This window comes from Cryptomeria japonica, chromosome 10 (genome assembly GCF_030272615.1).
Source record: "Cryptomeria japonica chromosome 10, Sugi_1.0, whole genome shotgun sequence".
Lineage (NCBI taxonomy): Eukaryota > Viridiplantae > Streptophyta > Pinopsida > Cupressales > Cupressaceae > Cryptomeria > Cryptomeria japonica.
This window is the reverse complement of record NC_081414.1, coordinates 758,169,445-758,185,311: the sequence shown is the minus strand read 5'-3', so window position 1 is coordinate 758,185,311 and position 15,867 is coordinate 758,169,445. Positions and strand designations below refer to the sequence as shown.

General features: G+C 39.2%; 1 long non-coding RNA gene across 1 annotated transcript in view; it reads left to right on the top strand.

Annotated features, from left to right (window-relative positions):
* LOC131859502 (uncharacterized) overlaps positions 1-13,006 on the top strand; it is a 92,505-nt gene extending 79,499 nt beyond the window's left edge. Inside the window, exon 3 of the long non-coding RNA XR_009359199.1 lies at positions 12,841-13,006. This is a non-coding gene — a long non-coding RNA (uncharacterized LOC131859502). The remainder of the gene's footprint in view (positions 1-12,840) is intronic.
* Positions 13,007-15,867: the final 2,861 nt, after the last annotated feature.

Genomic DNA, 15,867 nt, shown 5'->3' with positions numbered 1-15,867 from the left:
TCGGCATTTGCACCTGATTCTAAGAAGAAGAAGAAAGATCTTTCCTGCATTCAGTGCTTCAGATGTGACAAGTTTGGTCACTATGCAAGAGACTGCTAGTCAAGATCAATGCAACAAGGGGTCAACATTAATGAAGTTTAAAATCAGATGAAGCGGAAGACAACTCCAATAAATTCCTCTTCATTTCAGCCTTGTCAAGCAACGTTCCCACAGATAGTGATACCTGGCTGATTGACAGTGGAGCTTCTAGACACATCACCAACTATTGGGAGCATCTTTCAGATTTGGTTGAGAGGGAGTCTAATCTCCAAGTCATCATTGGAGATGATGCTTGCTATTCTGTGAAAGGGTTCGGCGCTACTTCCTTCAACCTTGATTCGAGAATCTCTCTTCATCTCAACGATGTCTTGTTCGTGCCAGGAATCAGAAGGAACCTGTTGTGTGTGTCGCACACACATGCCTATCCCGGACAGGGGACCCCTTTTCTTATGTTTGCCCGGAGAAGAAAGTGCGATGTGAAGCCAAAATCAACAGAGCCTTGAATTTAACCACGACATTGACTAGCGCAAGGGGTTTACCATTTGATACCATTTCTACGAACATACGGAGAAAATCTCGAAAGGAGCATGACGTGATTGCTCTCAGACATCTTCAAATCGCTGAGCAAAAACCCTAATGAGAGCAAGCAAGGAATCACGTATTTTCTCCTAAATGCCTGAGTCTCCCGAGCCATTTCTAGTGATGATGTGATCTTGAAGTATACTTCGCAAAATCCTCTCATTTGCTCAAAAAATCACAAAAAATGAGAATCGCGCAAATAGGCTTCCTGAACCGAAAATGATAAAAGACTCAAATCGGCTTGTAAGGCCGAAATACAAGTTGGACGAAATTCTCCAAAATTGACCACTAAGCCGAAAAGAACAAAACCTCCAAATCACTAAAACTCACAAAATAGCATGACGTGATTGCTCTCAGATGTCTTCAAATCGCTGAGCAAAAACCTCGATGAGAGCAAGCAAGGAATCAGATATTTTCTCCTAAATGCCTGAGTCTCTCGAGCCATCTCCAGTGCTGATGTGATCCCGAAGTATACATCGCAAAATCCTCTCATTTGCTCGAAAAATCACAAAAAATGAGAATCGTGCAAATAGGCTTCCTGAATCGAAAATGATAAGACTCTCAAATTGGCCTGTAAGGCCGAAATACAAGTTGGACGAAGTTCTCCAAAATCGGCCTCTAAGCCGAAAATAACAAAACCTCCAAATCACTAAAATTTACACAATAGCCTTGTAAGTCGAAAAGAACATAAATTGGACGCCAAAGTTGAAAAACGAAAATTTCTTGCAAAATAGTTTAAGAATCCGAAAAGGAAAAATGTCGCCCATTTGGTCTTAGAGCTCGAAGTTTGCAAAATGGCTTTGTTATCAATCAAGCCTGCACCCTTGCTAAAGCTGTGAACTTCAGCTGCCTATTGAAACATGGGAACACCTGTGAATTTCAGCTGCCTATTGAAACATGGGAACACTTCAAGGCTGTGGGTAACCTAAAGCTGAAGTGGACCTCCAGAGCAAGCTGGTTCTTCCTAACTGACATTCACCTAAACCTAACGATTTTGTTGAGAAAAGAGAAGGAGAACATAAAATGAAACTACTAACTAACAGGTGATACACCAAAATGGATGCCAAAAACCTGGACAAACAGATTAACACACAAAATAACCAATAATAAAAGGAAACCTTGCACAAATCAGAAAGTTCCTAACCTCTGCATTAACACTTCATAGGAAGGCTGTAAAAATTATAATCTCAGCAGGAGAAAAGATGTTTTCTCACAAACTGAGGTTACTCTTACAACTGGCACAACCTATGACCTGCAACTGATTAGAAAGAAATTCCTGCATAAAGGTGCTAACAACAACACAATCACAAGGATAAAAGACATCACTTGAAACTGCATTAGGACTTGTTGACGTGTATTTTGTACACAATCATACACAGAATAAAATACCCAAGGGTACCTTATCCTCTCTTGAATAAAGTCTCTGATTGCTGAAGATGTCGCAAAAAAAGGATCAATCAGGGTGACTCCAATGTTCTTTTATGTAGGGTCTCTACGTGTGGATAAGCACTAGTGGTCGTTGTGATTGCTGTGTCATCAAGGGGACTTACGTATCCGAATTGCAGGAACAAGATTTTCCTAATACTAATGAATTCCAAAAAAGATCAAAAGAGTAGGGTTTGCAAGAGGTAAACTCTAATCTAATCCTAAGAATGACCCAATGCGGGTAGGACTTGGTAAGATTCTACCAACTTCAATATTGCCATGAAATAACAACTCAACTGAAATTGATGCGATCTTCTAAGGTAACAAATGATCTTTCAATTCATCAAGGATCATGAACACTACCACAAAGGCACATATCCAAAGTTCAATGACGATTGAAGGTTTAAGTTATTCAAGTCTATCCAGTTGACCACACAAGGCGTTCTACAATCAGTAAGTAGCTAGTGGTTTGGAATGTGAATCTCACCAAAGATCAAGCCCAACACTTAGTCCTTCAAACTTAAATACTATTTTGACTGAGAATGATTCAAGAAAGTAAACAACCATGAAGATAACCACAAGAATTGCAATAAAACACCATAACTTCAATATTTTATTGATCTCAAAGCCATCATAAACAACAATTGTTTGAAATTCCTTCTTCAAAGCTCAATCTTGCTACAAAATAACTTGCTTCTCAAAAACTCTAACTATTTCTTATTGCTCTCTCTGAATTCTATATCTATCTATCTATATATCAAAATGAAAATGAATGAGGGTATAAATAGCATCCTCAATTACAATGAACGGTCCAGATCAAAAGAAGATCAATGGCCAAGATTATGACACCTAAACCCTAATTAGGGTTTATTACAAATAGCCAAATATTAAATTTGGCACAAAAACCTAGGAGATATAGACCAATGATAATTAAGGTGCCACATCATCTATAACAACCTTTCTTCTAGGATCTTATTCCCTTTCCAATGCTCTTTCTTAGCATATGCAATGAATCTAGACACGATTCCTTCGATCTCAGCAATTGGAATCTCGAGAAGATTCCTCATTCGTTCTTCCAAGTGGATGACCTGATCAAAAGCCTTGAGAAGAGTAGCGTCCCATCCAGATTCAAGTTCCTTGATTTTCTCAATCAAGAGCATGGTAGCAAACATCTGATCCCGTTGCTCATCTGTAATAACATTCTCATCTTTGCAAAAGATGACCTTGACTCTATCTTCTAATTCTTGCAAATCCACATCTGTCTCAATTGCAATCCTCCTGCCAAGAATAGTACATAATACTTCAAACACTTTGTCCTGGATCGGATGGATAATCTCTTCAACTTGATTGCATTTGTTACTGATGTCCTCAAAAAGGACTTCCTTCATCTGGAGTAAAGTTGACCATTGGAGTAAACTATGAGGTCCTCCATCCATTATCTTTTCTTGTGCTAGGACCTTCCTTGATGTTTGTCTGATTACTTGCAAGACAGGAATGATAACATCCTTAGTATGAGCAAAAGCAGCTACAGTTATCACTAGGTTGTGGATGATCTCAAGAACCTGAATAGCCCGATGAATAGTCTGCATCATTCTTGTTGCAAATTCAATAGCAACTGTATGGGATTTCTCAATCCAAGAGCTCATAAGCTGGACCAAACTCCTGGCTCTCTCTGCCTCACCAATTGATTCAAAGGGAAGTGCCTGCGCAGGAGATACTGCTGGATCCTGACGCCTCAAAGGTTGATTGAGATGGCTAAAGTAGCCTCTCCAAGCACTGACCTCTCGCTCAAGCTTTCTATTCTTTTCCATTTCTTCTCTAAGCTTGTCCTTAAGTGCCTCAAATGAATCAGTGGCATCATCTAACGTCTGCTCGGCTGTGAGTGGACCAAGCTCAAATGTCTCTACATCATATTCTTCTGCAAGGATTTCACCTTCATACTTGTCCACTGCTGGTGTAACTATCTGTAATTTCCTGGATCCTGTCTCATCTCTAATCATCTTGGACATCTTAGTGGCTTTCCTCTTTTCTGTCACTTCCTGAGAATTTCCAACAAGGCTCTCTAAATCAATCACATTATCTTCGTCCTCGATCATAATCACCCTTGTCAGTCTCTCCTTTAACCAATCTGAAATGGCAGATCTTGTTTCTCTAACCTGTATCTCCTTAGGCAATGTTTCTTCTTCTCTGAGAGGAGATGTCACTTCGTCATCGTTCTTGTCTCCATGTAGCTCATTGATTTGGCTTGATGAACGTTGAGGTGCCTGTCCTTCTTCATGCTTATCGTTCTGTACAATTGATTCCATAGATTCCTCCATTTCAAGTGTCCTCTTCTCTTGTCGAGAAGATATGCCGAATGAACGATCTCTATTGGCTTCTTGCTTCTTCTTGGAGGATTCTCTTTTCTCAGGTCTCTCCTTTCTCTTCGATCCTCTAGGATGAGGATTGCCTTCACTTACGCTTCGAAGGTTGCCTTCGCTTGCGTTTCTGGGATTAGGATTACCTTCACTCACACTTGCTCCTCCTTCGCCTGGCCTTTCCTCCAAAGTAAAAGTCATAGATATGCCCTACTCTCTCAACTTTTGATGTTGCACATCAACCCATCTGCGAGTACAAGACAAAACTGGAGCCATCAAGGTATCTAGATCCAAAATTTCAGGTTCATTCCAATCTAGCCTCACTGCTTTGCTTTCTCGGTCATAAGATGATTGGAGATGTCTGCCACTGTCCTGAGCTTGGTCGGCCGCTCTATAAATTTTGCATTTCCTGATGAAGTCTAAAGGCAATCTGGAATGCATCTTTCTTTTCACTTCAAGATCATCTGAGAGATTCATCACAAAATCCTCTATCTGAGGTTCATGTCTGTATTTCCTTCCGACTGTCTCTTCTATATACCCATAAGGATCGAAACTCTCTCTCATGGCAAAGAATGAAAATGAATATAAAGCTAACTCCTTTTCTGCATCATCCATGGCTAGAGCATTAGGACATACCTCAACTGAATTTCCTAGTATGATAGGAACAGGAACTCCATTTACATGCCTGTGTCTGAATGCCTTCGCATAAGCTGCCAACTGTCTAGTTACCTCAAGTAACACTATTCTATCTGTCGGATATCTCGGCAACAAATAGGGAGGTGAAGGACATCCATGAACTCTAATATATGTAAACTTCTGAAATTGGATGAACCAAGCACCGTACCTCTTTACAAGCTCTTGTGCATCTTGAGATAGCCGATTGTGAATCCTGCCTTGCAATGTCCTGGTGATGTTCATCGTGAAGGTATCATTGACTAACTTGTAGTCACTTCCTGGAGGATGATGCAAATGAACATAGGAATCACAAACTCTGACTTCCCCGGGTCCTCTTCCGATCACTCCTCTGTGAGGCAGTCCTGCATATTCAAAACTCCTGATCAAGGCATATATGATGTATGAACTCATGTAGAAAGACTTGGTAGCCTTCAGTCTTCTTAACTGCACGTCCAAGCAATGGCTAATCATTCTAGCCCAATGAATTGTTCCTTTTCCTTGAACTATCACTTGGATGAAGTAGAACATCCATTTCTCAAAATAGAAGGCTTGAGGAGCCCCTGTAACTCGGTTGAGTAATGTTATCAAATCTCTATACTCCTCCTGGAAGTCGATCCTATGTGGTGTGTTCGGAATCTTGCTCAGGCGAGGACGACTCTTGAGTAACCAATTCTTGTTGATGATGCTCAAGCAAGTGTCTGGATCATCTTCGTACATGGACCTGGCTCCTTCTAAGCTTTTATAAATCATATCTTTATGTTCTGGCAGGTGAAGAGCTTCACTGATAGCCTCCTCTGAAAGATAAGCCAAAATGTTTCCTTCCTTGGACACGATCGATCTGGAGTGTGGATCATAATGGCGAGCACACTCGATCATCAACTCATGGCACTGGATTGCTGGAGGGAAGCCGACCGCCTTGATAATGCCACTTTCAATTATTCTCCTTGCGACAGGTGATGGTTTGCCAATGTAAGGGACCTCTCGAAACTTCTTCACACTGAAGTTTCCCAAGTTAGTATCTCCAATGTTGCTCCATTTAGACACGATCTTGGTCTCCAATTCTTCGTTCTTTTGATCTTCCTTCATGAGGGCTGGACGACTGGTAGATGCTCCTGCCTTCGGGGTCGCCATCGTGACACCTACACAACATTTCATAATGAGTAATAGATTTTGCAATATAGAAATATAGACTAGATTAAAGATTGAATTTAGGAAACCTCATGATAAATCTTTGAATTATCATTTCCTAAATATAACGATGCAATTTTGGAATTCAAGATTCAAAATTCAAAATTCAAAATTGAGGCTAGGACGATTCAAAATTCAAAATTTGGACAATGGAGATCTTGCCATACCTTTCTTGAGAACTAACTCTAAAAAGATGCAAAATTAGGAAATTCGCCTAGGCAAAAATGGAGATTGGAGTCTTCAACGTGAGCTTCTCCTAGCCAACGCGCCTCCTTTATCAACTTCACCACCTTGGGGTCTTCAACGTCTTAAGGGAAAATTCGCTCCAACTCTAACCACAAACAAAGTTCGCACTCCACCTTGGATGGAAATTTCGCTCCTCTCCTTGGATCAAAATTCGCTCGCTCTATTGCTCTTCGAAATTCGCATGCAACAATGATTGAATGATGGTTTAAAATGCTTGAAAGTACCCCTCTTATATAGGCTCTCACCTCCTTAATTGCACGTAGGCCGACTTTTGGAAATAAGGCAATTAATAAATAAAATTTAAATAAAATGTAGGCCGACTTTTATAAAAATATGGAAATATAACCCCAAGCGCTCTCCCTTTTATTTAATTTAATAATTAATTAATTTAAATACCTTTGTAATTAATAATTTCGATTTTTTAAAAGGCCAAATTAATTATTAAATGCCTTATGCGCTATTTTTTAAATGCCATTTTAATTAAATATTTCAAAGTTTATCGAATTTTAGCATTTAATGTATTTCAAAATTTCATTGGCGCCAAAACATGAGAGATATAAGGGATACTAACCACATCGCTCTGGTCCCTGGGAGAGGGACAGGAGCGCCTTAGCCAACTTGGATTGATTTTCACGTTCAAAGTCGCTTCCTTTACGTCCAAACTGGGATCTTCATTCGTAACTTGGAGTTTGATCTATTCAATTTTTGAAATGAATGCCTCTTAGACCATTTTCGCCCTGGTCCCTGACTGAGGGACAGGGGCGATTTTTGCTTTTACTCCTTGGTCTTTGTCTTTTGAACCGCCAAATCAACTTGCGAGGTAGGCAATGATCATCCTTGTTTGTTCTACGCATGCCAATCTTGTCCTTTGCAAAGCAAACTTGATTTTTGGAGATTTTCGCCCTGGTCCCTGACTGAGGGACAGGAGCGAACTTTACATTTTAGTCAAAATTTGCCGAGCCTTGGGGTCAATTCCTTGTTCATCATCTTTGAAAGGCACTCCTAACTTTGCACAATTCTTGCCTTGGCGTGATTCTGGAGGGAGATGTTTGATTTCATAGAAATCGCTCTGGTCCTTGACTGAAGGACAGGAGCGCCATTTTGTTCTTTGTGCGAACCCTTGATCATATCAACTTCAAATTGTCTTCAAAGCGAAAAACGTTGTTTCTTATTCCTTCTTAAGTCTTGCAAACGATAGTAATACTCTAAAATTAGGCAAACTTGAAGAGTTCGCTCTGGTCTCTGGGAGAGGGACAGGAGCGCCTTAGGCAATTTGAGCAAGTTTTGTGGTCTTTTGCAACTTCGTTCTCCTTAAAAGCATTCCAAACATCATTTTGACTTCGTGTCTTGACTTGGATCCATTCAAATTCGGAGGGAGAGGCTAGATAACCAAGATTTCGCCTTGGTCCCTTGGAGAGGGACAGGAGCAAACTTTCATTTGTAAGCTCATTTGTGTATTGCCAACCTTCAAGATTATCTTCAATGGATTGGTTGGGTCGCCTTTCTTTCATCTCAAACTTGAAATTCACTTTTCCTTGCTGAAATTGCCTTAGGCAATTTGAGCAAGTTCTGTGGTCTTTTGCAACTTCGTTCTCCTTAAAAGCATTCCAAACATCATTTTGACTTCGTGTCTTGACTTGGATCCATTCAAATTCGGAGGGAGAGGCTAGATAACCAAGATTTCGCCCTGGTCCCTTGGAGAGGGACAGGAGCGAACTTTCATTTGTAAGCTCATTTGTGTATTGCCAACCTTCAAGATTATCTTCAATGGATTGGTTGGGTCGCCTTTCTTTCATCTCAAACTTGAAATTCACTTTTCCTTGGTCCAAAACTTGTCCTTTGAGAAAATCGCTCTGGTCCCTTGGAGAGGGACAGGAGCTATCTTTAAAATTCGCCTTGGTCCTTGACAGAGGGACAGGAGCGAACTTGAATTCTTGGGTAGATTTTCTCTTTCGGGGTCCATTCAAGTTATATTCAATAGGCAAAACGTACCTTCCTTGATCTCTTCCAAATCGCGAAATCATTTAATCCTGCAAGAATAAGGCAAACTTGGTGTTCAAGCTCCGGTCCTTCAGTGAGGGACAGGAGCGATTTTGTCATTTTAGCATATTTCCTTGCTTGCAAATTACTTCAAATTATATTCAATAGACAAAACGTGTCCTCCTTGATCTCTTCTAGTCAAAAAATTGTCTTGACCCTGCAAGGACAGTGCAACTTTGAGAAACAAGCTCCGGTCCTTCAGTGAGGGATAGGAGCGATTTTTGTCCTTAAGGTCAAAACTCAACTTTTCATTGCAAACGACTAAGTCTGGGTGCTCCATTATGTTGATTTCATCCCTTATTGCATCCTTGATGCTTCAATTCGATCAATTAAGGCCAAAAAATGCCCCAAGTAAGCTATTTCGCCCTGGTCCCTGGGAGAGGGACAGGAGCGATTTGGCCTTAAAGTCAAAATATCAAGAATTTAAGCTTTCAGTCACTTCACAAGGCATTATTAGGTCATCTCCAAGGCCAGGGGTCAATTATCAAACTTTCCAAAATTTGGTCCAAATTCACTCGGACAAAATTGCACAATTCCATCACTAACACTTAGGCAAAATTTGAACTTGCTTTCCAAAATTCCGACTGGACCTAGACAGACACACCTGACATCCTGACAGACTCGTCCTATTTCAAAATTGCAATTCACACGAGGATGCTCAATAATCTTCCAAAATTTGACTGGATTTCGGCTTGAAAATATCAAAAAGGAAACCCTAAGGCTTAGCCCTAATCCAGACGACTCACTCACTTACTCAAAACCCTAAAAGCAGAGAGAGAAACAGGCAAAACCGAGCAAAAAAGAGGGGGCCCCCATTTCAATGGGGCGATGTGTGAAATGGTCACAACATCTGGCGACACCACTGAGAAATGTTGGAAAACATTTGGGAATCAATCTTTCTTGAAGAAAACTTAGAAAACCTCCCTTAACAAAACCAGGAGTTAAGAAATACTTACAAGAAGAGACCATCATATTGAGACAAAGTATCAAGTCCACAGTTACCCATGTGTGTGCAAATGAATTAATTCCCCTTGACAAGACAATCATGATTCTCCAAGTTCCCCTGCGATAAGCTACGTAGTTTATCTGGACTCCAAAAGCATCCTGGATAGAGCCTCGCTGCCAGTTAGGTTATCGCCGCAAGCTCACGAACATTGCTCCATTGCCAGCCAGGCGTCTATAGCCCCGATGGAGTTATCCGTAAATTCCCTTTTAGCCAATTTGATATCTCTTTGTCAGCTCATTTTTCTTTTCTTTTGACTTTTTTCTCATTTTTATTTTCTCATTTTTTCCTTTTGATACTGCTTTTCAGTTCCGTCAATTCTTTTGGCTTGTGAGCAGTGAAGCTCACCAGGGTTTGAGGATTGCGGTGGCGCTGAAGTCAGATTTTAGATTTTTCACCGATCACAGTTTTGCCTGGAAACCATAACGACTCGGAGATTATAAGTGTGAAAAGATATAATAACTAGAGGACAAAAATACGTGAGTTCAATAATCTAATCTTGCTTCATTGCAAATACGTCCTGACTCAAGGCTTTATAAAAAGAAACCCCCTTTGAAATTCCAAAAGACCTCATGATTGTCCAAATGCAACCAACAACCTAGCGAGAAGTCAGAGTGTTACATAACAACATCACCCAATTTCAAATGGATACCCCTCAGGACAAACAACTAACCTAAGACAAAACACCTAAACTAAGACCGAAAACAAAGCGAAAGGCAAACCAAAACGAAAGAAAAGCAAACAAACGAGAAACAACGAAAGCAAACTAAACTAGCTATGTACAAGGGAAGGCCTTGGGCATCCTAGGACTGGAAATAATGTTTGAGATACCTCCCATTGACAGGCAATGGGATGTCTTCTCCAGTTAAAGTCTTTAACCTAAATGCATTTTCTCCCAAAATCTCTGAAATTTGATAAGGGCCCTTCCAAAGCTTATCAAACTTGTCATGTTCTCCCCTTTTCTCGTGTGCTTTATCCCAGTACAAGACAAGGTCTGAGATCTGGAATGCCTTGACTCTAGCTTGCCGATCGAACCATCTCTTTACCACTCCTTGGTGTTTTGCGAATTTCTCCAATGCTTGATCTCTCTTCTCTTCTAGATTCATTAACTGTGTTAATCGGGCTTGAATAGCATTAGTATCTTCCATGTATTCCTGAATAAATTTCAGGGTCGAGATCCTGAGTTGCATGGGGAAGACTGGGTCTTGGCCATAAACCAGAAAATAAGGCGAAATCCCTAATGCGTTCTTGGTCCTGATTCTGTCTGCCCATAAGGCGAATCTCAGTTGGGTATGCCATTCTCTCGGACTTCTTTCTAGCAGCTTCTTGATAACACTGAGCAGGTTCTTGTTAGTTGACTTGGGCGCTGCCATGACTGATTTTCTTCATGATATGCGTTGAGGCTGCCTTCATGCCTTGAATCTGACAAAATTGACTTCTATTTTTAGTGAAAGTCGAAACTGGGCTTCACCTTCGCGGCTTTGACTGCTTTTTGGGGGCCACCCTTCTTGTTGATTCTGCGGTGCTGGGCGGATATTTGATTTCTGAGCGAAATCTGCCAGCTTTAGGTTTGGAGGCACTTTGGATGGTTTTCGCAGGGGTTTCTTTTGATTTTCTGGAAAATAAAGTGCCAAATAGCAAACACATCTCACATTTCTTCTGATTCAAGGACCTTATGGAAGGCATATATTTGACATAAAGCTGCTGTTACCTACCGCCACAGGTAATATTTTCCTACTCCGCGCATAGCAATCTGACTTGGAACAATTATAATGACTGAAAAGTGGAAAAAAAATTGCAAATTTCTCACGTTTTGATTCTTTGCTCAATCTGCACGAAATGCTCCTAGATATGAACCTGTGCTTGAGTTTGTAACTACGTTTACATTGATGTATATTGCCATTGTACACCTTCTGCAGGTTGTGGGGTTTTTTCTTTTTAAAAAAAATGCATATTGCTATGTATTATAATATGTATTTTCACGTTGTGGCTGTAGTTGCTCAATGAATTTTGTATAAATGGTAAATCTGCCTTCTTTTTCTTAAAACCTAGGCTAAAACTAGAACAACCACCCATCATGTCCTCTTCATGCTGTTAAAAGACCCTCTGATGATGCTTTAACCTGATAATGCTTGACAGATACATCGAATTTCTTGTGTGTATGGTGCAAATAGGAGTTTGTGACTTTGAAAATGTCCCTGATTGTTTTGTATGAAAACTATTTGGACTGTATATTACCATTACTGTCCTTTGAGTCTAAAATGTTGAATGTTGCATTAAGGTCTTTATGAAAAGCTCTTATAACCCTTGCATCTCTTGTGGACATGCCCTGTTGTGTGCAGCAGTAAGTAACAACATTCTCTTGTTGATGTTTGGTAGATCATTACAACTTTATCACTGCTGTGTGACTGCATTTTTCATTGATGAAAGCTGCTGCAACTTAAATTTACAATTGTTGTATTGCTCTATCCATTAAAGCTGTTCTTTTTGTTTACTGCTTTGAATCTGATTCGCTGGGGACTCTTGTGACTGCTCTGCAACCTTCTCATGATTGATAATCTTATCATGGCATAGGCTGGGGTTTGCCTTATTGCAATCTTGACTGCATTGAGATTCGAGTGTGATTGAAAAGTCCCAACACACCTTTGAATGAACATGCCACCTTAATGCTTTAGAACTACACCTATGATCGCATTATACATGTTATTGTGACTACATCTTTATTGTAAGGTTTGTGTTGAACCACACTCTTCATACATGATTATTGCTGCTACCTTTAGTTTGAAAATAATAGCAACCTGCTCATTTACTGTATAATGGAGATAAATTTAGCATAAATACATCCTTGCATACATCTTTTGAGTGAGGAAGGCTATCATTATGCTTATTGGCTGATTGTGTGATTGTATACTTGTATTTGCTGCTCTTCATCTGTCATCAGTTTCTGATATAACTTGATTGTATGAGACATTGTTGTTGCTTTTATATGAGCTGGGCTCAACCCTTGTGGGAGCCTCATTTACCCCCACCTATTTGTGAAGTTTACAAACAACACGCTATCTTTTCTTGTTCCTACACATGAAGCAAACAAGTTAGAAATAAGATGCATTTGATTTCTTTTGATCTGATATTTGCTTTTCTTGAGATCTTCCGTGATGCTGATTATATGCACCTGATGCATGTAGCGACTATATATACATGCATGTGTTAGTATACATGTTAGGAATGTAATCAGCCATTGCTTAGAACAAAATGTTCTAACTCATTGCATATCTAACCCCTTTGCAGATATCGGAAGGAAGGCAGATGCAGACAAGGACGAAGCAGCAAGACGAAGGCAACATTAAGACTACTCCAACCGTTCCAGTCATTCAGGCAATGACTGGTTCCATTCTCAACATGTTCTCTTTACTTTTGTACTCATGTATACATGTCTATTTATTTCCTTCCTGCACTTGATGTATGTAGCTAGTCTCACAGCTCTTTGTGTGGGACACATGTTTGAATTTCAATAAAAATATTTCCTTTTTTTAAGATGAGATGTCACTCTCTTTTGTTGTTATGAACTAGAAGTATTGAAATGTAATCTTTAGTTCATTTTTTCCAGTGCAGTTGGAATGCAATATAGCAGAAGTAATACGTACTTGTTTCATTTTGTAAAAACAAGCATATCTCAAACTATTTTTCAACTAGAAGTGAAAAATGGGTAACAGGCTCTATGAGCCGAAAACCATAGCAAAGCCCAAATTTGCAGATTCGACCTCTAAGGCCAAAAAACACTTAAACCACTAAAAATCGGCTTAAAATGCTGAAATGCAAAGTTCTCCCAAGTTCATGTTGCTTCATAAGCCGAAAAAGAGAGGGAGGGCATCTAAGTTCAAAATCGCACATTCCCTCATTTGACTGAAAGTCTTCAAAAACCAAATTTGCGCAGAAACAACATTTAGGCCAAAAATGGAGTAAGAGCTCTAAATCGCGAAAAGCCCCTCATTTAGCCGAAAAAGTCTAGGTCGCATTGAGCCGAGAATCATAGGTAAGTCATTAGCTCGCATTTCGACCTCAAGAACCTGAAAATCGCGCGTCTTCTTCAAAAGGCCGAAAATAAAAGACTAAAGTCGTGCAATTTGCCTTAGTAAGCCAAAAATCCAAAGCTAAAAGGGCTGAATCTACCAACCAAAGAGGGAGACATTCAAATCATTAAATTGCCCATTTTCCTCTAGGTTGCGAATTTTGTCAGGCTAGGGGGGCATCAAAATATAATAAATTTTGGTGTGCATTTCGTGAGAAGCCCAGTTTTCAAAGTGCCTTCAAAGGCTGAATTTTGCTAGGACATTTTAAATTAAGATGCAAGGTTTTCTTCAACAAAGGACATTTAAAATTTAAATTTAATATTTGTTGAAATCATTTTTATTTCGCGAGATGATTAATTCAAATCGAAATTTAGTGCTTGCAGAATCAACGAGCTAAGGCGTCAACCTGAACCGCAGTATCAAAGCGACAATCCCAAGCAAAGATGCAAGAGCGCATTGTAGAGCGCAAGACAAAGCACGGGGAAGCGCGCCATCACTAGACCACTGGAAAACGAGATTGAAGACAAAGAACACAGAGTGCTACAAAATGTGCATTCTCAAAAAAATACACAACTGGATTTAATTCCAGAAATTCAGTTTAAAAAATTGAAATTGTTTATTGTAAAAAGAGAGCTACCTGTGGGCCCCGTCTAATGAATTCAAAGTGAGGGGACACAGGCCAGTTATCTCCAACTACCAAATTGACTGAATTAATGCCAAATAGTGATAGGTAGTTGAAAAGGTGGTTGGGGGGATAACTGAGAATTGAGTAGGCATGGGTAAAGGCTGCCAAGGTTCTAGAAGACAGATTGCAGCTGTTGGATGCAGCCCATCTTGGCCTCTGATTCAGTTGGTAAGATCTATAAAAGGCAGAGGCCTTTCTTTTATAAAGGGTTAGATTTTTAGGCAGTTATAATAGGTTAGAGTTTTGGAGAAAGTTAGATTTTAGGAATAGCATAGAGATGCTGTAGAAATAGTTGCAATGGTAGCTAAAGCAAATATATGAACATTGAAATATGGTGTTTATTGTCTTTGTTTTCTTGTGTTTGCATGGTTTCCTTCAACTAGTTAGAATTAGAGTTTCGTGATTTTAATGGCAAAATATATGGTGGTACTTGATTCATTTCTAGTTCATATCATTGGTGGTTTGTTGGTTGTAGGCCACTGTGCTTGGTTATTCGGACACAGGTCAGTTATCTCCAACTACCAAATTGACCAAATTAATGCTAAATAGTGATAGGTAGTTGAAAAGGTGGTTGGGGGGATAACTAAGAATTGAGTAGGCATGGGTAAAGGCTGCCAAGGTTCTAGAAGACAGATTGCAGCTATTGGATGCAACCCATCTTGACCTCTGATTTAGTTGGTAAGATCTATAAAAGGCAGAGGCCTTTCTTTTATGAAGGGTTAGATTTTTAGGCAGTTAGAATAGGTTAAAGTTTTGTAGAAAGTTAGCTTTTAGGAATAGCATAGAGATGCTATAGAAATTGTTGCAATGACAGCTAAAGCAAATATATGAACATTGAAATATGGTGTTTATTGTCTTTGTTTTCTTCTATTTGTATGGTTTCCTTCAACTAGTTAGAATTAGAGTTCCGCGATTTTAATGGCAAAATATAGGGGGGTACTTGATGCATTTCTAGTTCATATCATTGGTGGTTTGTTGGTTGTAGGCCACTGTGCTTGGTTAGTTTGAACCTTACTGTGCTTAGTTCAACTACAGGTGTTCGTCTTAGGTTGCACCAAAATGTCATGCTCAAACTTTTGGGCAAAAACAGAACAACAATTTTTTTTTAAAACATCCTAATAAAACTAAATATGCTATAATAAAGATGTAACAATTAAGTTTTGTCTTAACTATAGTTTAACTCACGAAATAAAAGAGTTGTTTACTAAAGTTAATTTAATTAACTTAACCATGCATGCGATAATAATTTAATGCGGAAATAATTCTGCAAAAATGTCATTACTACTTTATTAATTTAAACAAATAATCCTTCACTTATTAGCCAAGAGATATTAATAATCTCAAATATTATTTGATTGCTCCTAGGAATAACTAAAATAATGTTAACATTAAGATTATTAAATTCAAATAATCGTTTGAGCAAATGAAATTAATGCAATTAGATTTTTCTATTAAGGTTAATTAAAACAATAATAACAATTCCCCTAAATAATTTATTTTCCGAAATGCCAAGTTTGATGTTTGACTAAAATAATCCCCTATAGGTTAAATATTACAATA